The sequence below is a fragment of the Pezoporus occidentalis genome, unplaced genomic scaffold (genome assembly GCF_034315485.1).
Source record: "Pezoporus occidentalis ecotype Australia unplaced genomic scaffold, CSIRO_AGI_Poc_V1 ctg57, whole genome shotgun sequence".
NCBI classification, from domain to species: Eukaryota; Metazoa; Chordata; class Aves; order Psittaciformes; family Psittacidae; genus Pezoporus; species Pezoporus occidentalis.
In genome coordinates this window covers 3,158,697-3,165,946 of record NW_026915910.1, presented here as the reverse complement: position 1 = coordinate 3,165,946, position 7,250 = coordinate 3,158,697, and the positions used below count along the sequence as shown (strand labels likewise).

The 7,250-nt window shown below is 40.7% G+C and overlaps 1 long non-coding RNA gene across 1 annotated transcript; it reads left to right on the top strand.

Moving 5' to 3' along the window:
- Positions 1–326: 326 nt before the first annotated feature.
- Positions 327–4,263, top strand: LOC134174019 (uncharacterized). Its single transcript, XR_009968469.1, has 3 exons — positions 327–473; positions 1,376–1,559; positions 2,276–4,263. It is a non-coding gene; the product is annotated as an uncharacterized LOC134174019 (long non-coding RNA).
- Positions 4,264–7,250: the final 2,987 nt, after the last annotated feature.

The following is a 7,250-nucleotide window of genomic DNA, read 5'->3' as shown; positions in this document are numbered from 1 at the left end:
TTGCCTTTGAAAATCCTTAAGCAAAGACGCCTTTTCCTCTGATGAATGACATTTTATTGAAGTGCATGCTTGTGTATTTTTGCATGTGCTGGAATATATGAATAAAAGTACAGATAACTATTATACAAATTCTTCAATTAAGACATTAAAACAGTAGCCTTAGTGTTGTATATCTGAACATGGAAAATATTTCAGCATTTGGCCAATGTGTACCATTCAAGCACATATTTGTCACCCAAAATCATTCCTTATTTGGCACTCTTACTTCCTTTATGTTATTTCAGGCAATCATAATTCCATAGGTGTTTATTTTTTTGTTTCAGTGGTGGAAGAAAGAACAGAATCAGAACATATTGATGGTCCAAACCCTGATGTCTTTACTTAGATCATACTCAGATAAAACTACTCAGGACTTCTACCTGCAGAAAGACCACAAGAATTAGCCCTACAAATGCTTTCCTCATTTCCAAGAGGTAAATACATATCTTTGTTCTTTTATCTTTTTGTTGCCAGGGTGACAGTTTTAAAGTACAACCGTAAGGCCTTAGGGTTTCACTTTAAGATAACCACACACTCAGTTTTTAGATTCATTATTTTATTTTTAGTTTATTCATAACAATGTGCTTCTGAAAAATGCCTATTGTCAGCTCCAGGTGTGTTTGCCAACATTAAAGAGTATAATCACAATAAAAGAAAAGCCAGGAGCTATTCCACCTCCCACATGCCAAAATTAACAAACCATAGTAAAAATTAAAATCAACAATACTTTACTTCCCTCTTTCCTTTCTACTCTCTATCTTCTGCTCTCTCCTTCTCACAAACTCTCAGGCTTTCATTCTAAAAGCCTGGATAAATGTATAACTTACAGCATGGATGTTCAGTTGATTCCACAAAATCATAATTGTGGCCCTGTTTTCATTACTATTTGCTCTCCATTGACAGTATGTCTTAGGCAGATCCCCTTTCTTATACTCTGATAAATACTACAGCATGAGTCCCATATGGTCATCTGACAGAGGAAAACCATGGATTTTGGAAACATGGAAATCTCTGCAATTATCTCTATAGCTTACAGTACCTCTTGGATTTTCACTCATCTCTAATTCAGAGATGAGGGTTTTCCAGTGATAAAATAATACCCAAATGTTCAGATTTTCCAGTGAAGATGTTTCATCACAATTCTTAGAAGTTAATTACATGTCACACTTGTCTTTTATGCTCCATTTTATCTGACTTGTGTAGCCTTCACTCCCAGTCATTGTTTATTGTAATATTTTGCTGGTTACACTGATGATTTATCTGCTCTCAGATTTCACTTCTCCATGTGGGCATTACTTGACTGTTATTAAATGATCCATAATCTTGTCCTTTACAGTACATTGCACTATGATGGGTCCTGATCCTTTAACTATTCTCCTGATCTGATCCTTAAACAATCCTCATGGCTCTTTCTTGAAATTTCTGCATATTTTTCTACTTCCCTATGGAAGGCTGAAGACCAGACCCAGGAACAAAAGTCCAAGACAACCCACAATATTTCTATTATAGCATGTACCACAGTAAGTACACTTTCTAGTTTTGCTCACAATTTTCTTATTTAAAACCAAGCTCTGCATTTCTTTGTGTTGCATCATGGTTAGCTTATGTACAGATGACTCTCTGTGATTTCCAGATCTTCTCTAGAAACAGTGCCTACTAAGCCAGATCATTCCATGTTATATGATGTTTGTGTTCCTCAGACAGGGTTTGATGAGTTTAAATCCCAAACACAGTGGGTTTTAGACAACTATCATCCATTTTCAGACTGATCTGCTTGTTTTTCATGCCTGCTTTGTACTGCCCTCACATAGATTTGTTAAAAACCTCAATTTTTAACCTGAAATTTCCTTAGATCCTTAACTATATTCTCAGACATGCATAAGCCCATGACCTGTTGCCGGCTGGATGTCAGTGAAAACTGAGTTATGTACACAGGCCTCTAAACTTTGCCTGAATAACTCAGGGAAGCTTTAGAAGTTGGTTTTATTTAAATAATGGGGTAATCATTCACCTTTTCCTTTGCAGAAAATAATGTCCTAGCTTTCACTTCAAGTCCCATCATTTGATAGTGTGAGTAGATGAGCTATGTGGAAGGTGAGTTGGGATAGTGAGTTGAACTGTCATGGGTGAATCTGGGGTAGTCACATAATTATTGCGTTTGCTTTAATATCCTAAAACAAGGCTACAGACTCATAACATACCTAAAGGTTTCAATTTGTCTTCCTCTTTTCTGCAGAGAGCTGCTGTAGAGCTGTTGGATGTGGGCAGAGAAATGTTCAAAAGCCAATGAATGTGCAAAAGCATCAGAGTCCTGTGACTATCTCTAAATGGCAGAGGAAACTGAAAAAGCCCATGTTGTAACCTATACTAGGCTGCACAGTGTTCTTGTTCTGTGGAAGCAATACTAGTTCAGCATTGTTGGACTAAACTCACAGCAGAATCCACACACTGACAGAAATGACCAGACTTACAATGTCATGTCAGTGAAAGTGGGAAGGCAACTGCAGTGTCCACAGCTTTCTTCTCTCATCTAAGCAGCTTGTTCAAGTGTATGTATTTACCTGAAGTATGGCCATGTGTGGTACAAGGTAGTTTGGCCTAGGCAGTGTTAGGATATGTGGATTCAGTGCATTTTCTCAGTAGCCTATTATTACTGGACCTCCCATAGGGCTCAGATGCTAACACCAGCTGCTCTAGACCCAAAGGAAGAGCAGCCCAGCCCTCATTTGGATTACCCTCCACTCTGTTGGGCTGAAGCATGAAGGTATGAACAAAATTCAGTAAAGCTGGACAAATCCCATGGGGTCCTAAAAATGTCTTTATCTGAGAAGGCCAAGAGCTTTGCCATCTTCCACTGGCATTCAGCCACATGTGGTGAGCCAAGACAGGTGGTCTGCTGGGTTGGAAGACGCACTAAGACAGTCTGGTCTGCTGGACACATTGGCATGAGCAATTCACTGAATGGTACTCTTCTCCTTGCACATGAACAAGCCCAGTGCAATACAATGGGGCACTGTGCTGCTAAAGAAGTTGTTCTTCAGGTGAGACATTACACTCATAAATCTCAGTGGAGGTCCTGACCACTTTGTGGGCATTAAAGATCCCATGACTTCTAGCAATGATTTTGGTGTCCTGGCCACGCTCCAATTTGGAATGCTTTGTCTTGAACTCTCTATACAGCTTCTATTCAGAAATGTTGTCTTCACAAAGTCTACATTTTGACGAGCTCATGTTAAGCTGCCATTTCAAAGTTGATGCCAAAACGGACAAAGAATTTAAAAACAATTAGTGATGGCTACTGATAATTACCTACATATGGTTGGTGTATCAGACTCAGAGAAATACCTCAGAATGAATAATGTCTTGAAAATATAAGGCTTTACTAGGTCTCTGACTGGGGTTTGAAGCACTCAGAACTGTATGTACGGCATCACATGTTTTTACTGTCAGAACAAGAAGTCCTGTTGTGGTGCTTAAGATCTTGAATTCAGGTTGTGCACTGACTAAGTTACCAATAATACTTACATGGTTATGAGCTCCCTCTGGAAAAGTCCATCCAACAGATTTGAACGTGGTACTTGAAACAGCTTCCTTTGACAAATGGAGGTTTGAATCATGTTCATCGTAGGAGATGCCCACCACACTTCACCTTTTGGAAGTAAAGGTCAGGCACTAGGAAAACCAGGCCTGCTATGTCTGCTAGAGGCAATTTAAATACAACACATCAAGATAATATTTGCTTTAAGCTTTTCATTTTCACAGCCTTATGCAGTGAGAGCGGCTTATGAAGTCTCCCATTTAAAGCCTGATTTGTGATTTATAGTGATTTATAACAACACTAAAACCTCCCACAAAAGACAAATTAATACTCAGATGCTTTTTCAGCACCTCCTTTGAGAAAAAGAGTTTTGAGCCAGTGCCAAGGAGTGGAGGCAAATATTTCTACTGAAACACAAATGGGTGGCAAATTCTAGAATAATATTTTGGCATGACGTATACACTACATTTCTTTTCACATCTTTTCTCTTTCAAGTGTCTGAATATTTCAATTTTACAAATTAAACTTTCCCTAATAAAATGAGTTGGTCAAGAGGAAAAGAAAGAATTTATGTTAAGGATAAGTCTCCTTAAATGTTTTTTGCACATTTGTGTTTAAAGCCCACTGCCTGACCTGTGTCTCAGTTTGTAGTAGTTCCAAAATACAGAGTACTTTTTTTGGCTGTATGCTTATATTGTATGTATTATATTACCATTATAATTCCAGCTAAATCCTACAATTAGAACTATGGAGAGACCCAGAAGCTAAACATGAAGGATGCTGAACTTCAGCGAAGGAAATTACAGCACAATTTGATGCGAGAGGTGTTGGATGAAACTGAATGGAACAAATCAGTAAAGCAGACGGAGAAGGAGAGTATGTCCAAAGATCAATTAATGCATACCTGTGTGTTATGAGCACTGCTAAAAGGCAGTGCATTAAGATTAAACTGGGACTCTAACAGATACAAAAGAAAGCGCAAAAACCATATGAAGGACAAAGCAAGACTGATGGATTCATTCTGTAGAAGACCAGTGAGTCAAATACTCCGGTTGGAATTTAAAAAAAGTAGGATTATTTGATGACCAGTTAGAGGAGAAAGGTAATCAAATTTCATACTTCAAGGTATAAGCTGGTAACCACAGGGGTCCGTAAGTAAGTTTTTCCTTCTCTGGAACATTGCAACATTAGATGACAGGGTATTTACAAGGGCTGTTCTTGCTCTCCCTCTCTCCTAATCTTCTGGCTGTGATTGAAACACTGGGTGTGTGCCAGTCTCAGACCTAGACACAAGTTGATGCTCAAATGATCAACTACATCAAATTTTATTTTCTGTCAAATGGTATGAAAAACAAAACACAAGAAGAGATGAACCTGGTCAAAATAAGAGCCCAGTTCTGTCTTCCTTATTCTGGAGGGTTTCCTAGTGTCTCGGGGTGGGAATTCTACCCCAGAGTGTATCGCAAGATTGATTTTTACTGGTGACAGATGAGATTTTCTGTATTTGGAACCAGCCTGCCAGGTGTTTTTAGAAACAGTGAAAGCCAGACTGAGTATCTAATTTTTTATTCTTATAAATTACAAGATAAAATTGCTCAGAAGAAATAGCCCAGAAACCTTAAGAAACGAAATACTTCCCATAGGTACCCTACCCAATATTTCCCATTCATAAACAGTGACTCTAATAATCAAATGGCCTTAATTCAGGGGGAAAAAAAAAAAAAAGACTATTGGTGAGTTGGCAGCACTTACATAATAAATAAAATACTGAATGCCCCAGTGTTTCAGAACGGTTTCCAATTGTCTCTTGTGGACAAAGGTTTCCATAAGATGCCACTTTTCCCCTTCTTTCACTTCTTTCCATCCTGGCTTATTTTTGGTGCTTCCACTCTGCTTGTAAGCCAGGCACAAAGGCAGCAGTCTATATGACCACATGCATATGGCTCCATCTGAGTTAATTGTCTAGACAGAGAATACAACAGCTACTTCTTGAGCATGGTTGACTTAAAGTAAATGTTTATAAAGTAGCTCAGATTAACTGTGCTGTAGCAAGTGTTTATTTCTCTCTCTTAATTGTAGAAAGCTCTAAGACACAAGTGTCTGCATTGTAGACATCAAGAGCTTGGCAAGATGAGTCCCATTCACAGTGCTGCCACAACTTATATTTGTCATTAATGATTACAGCATTGAAGATACCTCACAACTGTTATGCTATTTTCTATCCAGAGTTTTATTCCAGCCAGGTGGGGATGTGTCTGGGTCCCGTGGCTTCACAGTATCACAGTATGCTAGAGATTGGAAGGGACCTCGAAAGATCATCTAGTCCAATCCCCCTGCCGGAGCAGGAACACCTAGATAATGTTACACAGGAATGTGTCCAGGCGGGTTTTGAATGTCTCCAGGGAAGGAGACTCCACAACCTCCCTGGGCAGCCTGTTCCAGTGTTCCGTCACCTTCACTGAGAAGAAGTTTCTTCTCAAGTTTAAGTGGAACCTCTTGTGTTCCAGTTTGTACCCATTACCCCTTGTCCTATCATTGTTTGCCACTGAGTAGAGCCTGGCTCCATCCTTGTGACACTCCCCCTTTATATATTTATAGACACTAATAAGGTCACCCCTCAGTCTCCTCTTCTCCAAACTACAGAGACCCAGCTCCCTCAGTCTTTCCTCATAAGGGAGATGCTCCTCTCCCTTAATCATCTTTGTTGCCCTTCACTGGACTCTCTCCAGCAGCTCCCTGTCCTTCTTGAACTGAGGGGCCCAGAACTGGACACAATATTCCAGATGGGGTCTCACCAGGGCAGAGTAGAGGGGAAGGAGGACCTCTCTCGACCTACTAACCACCGCCCTTCTAATACACCCCAGGATGCCATTGGCCTTCTTGGCCACAAGGGCACAGTGTTGGCTCATGGTCATCCTGTCGTCCACTAGGACCCCCAGGTCCCTCTCCCCTACACTGCTCTAACAGGTCGTTTCCCAACCTATACTGGAACCTGGGGTTGTTCCTGCCCAGATGCAGGACTCTACACTTTCCCTTGTTATATTTCATCAAGTTACTCCCTGCCCAACTCTCCAGCCTGTCCAGGTCTCGCTGGATGGCAGCACAGCCTTCTGGCATGTCAGCCACTCCTCCCAGCTTAGTGTCATCAGCAAACTCGCTGATAGTACACTCAATTCCCTCATCTAAATCACTGATGAATATATTAAATAATACTGGTCCCACTACTGACCCTTGAGGCACTCCACTAGTTACAGGCCTCCAACTAGACTCAGCCCCATAGACTACAACTCTCTGGCTTCTCTCCTTCAGCCAGTTCACAGTCCACCTCACTACCTGATCATCCAGTCCACACTTCCTCAATTTAGCTGTGAGGATGCTGTGGGAGACTGTGTCAAATGCTTTGCTGAAGTCAAGGTAGACCACATCCACCGCTCTGCCATCATCCATCCACCGTGTTATTTCCTCATAAAAGGCTAAGAGATTGGTCAAACATGATTTCCCCTTGGTGAAGCCATGTTGACTGCCCCTCATAACCCTCTTATCCTTATATGCCTTAAGATGGCTTGTCTTCAATCTATAGAGACTTCAGCCTTGGTGATTGGAGGCAGGAGCTGTAGGCACAAAAGGAGACTGTTTTTCTCAACCTTTTGCTACCCTAAGAAGAAGCCACCTA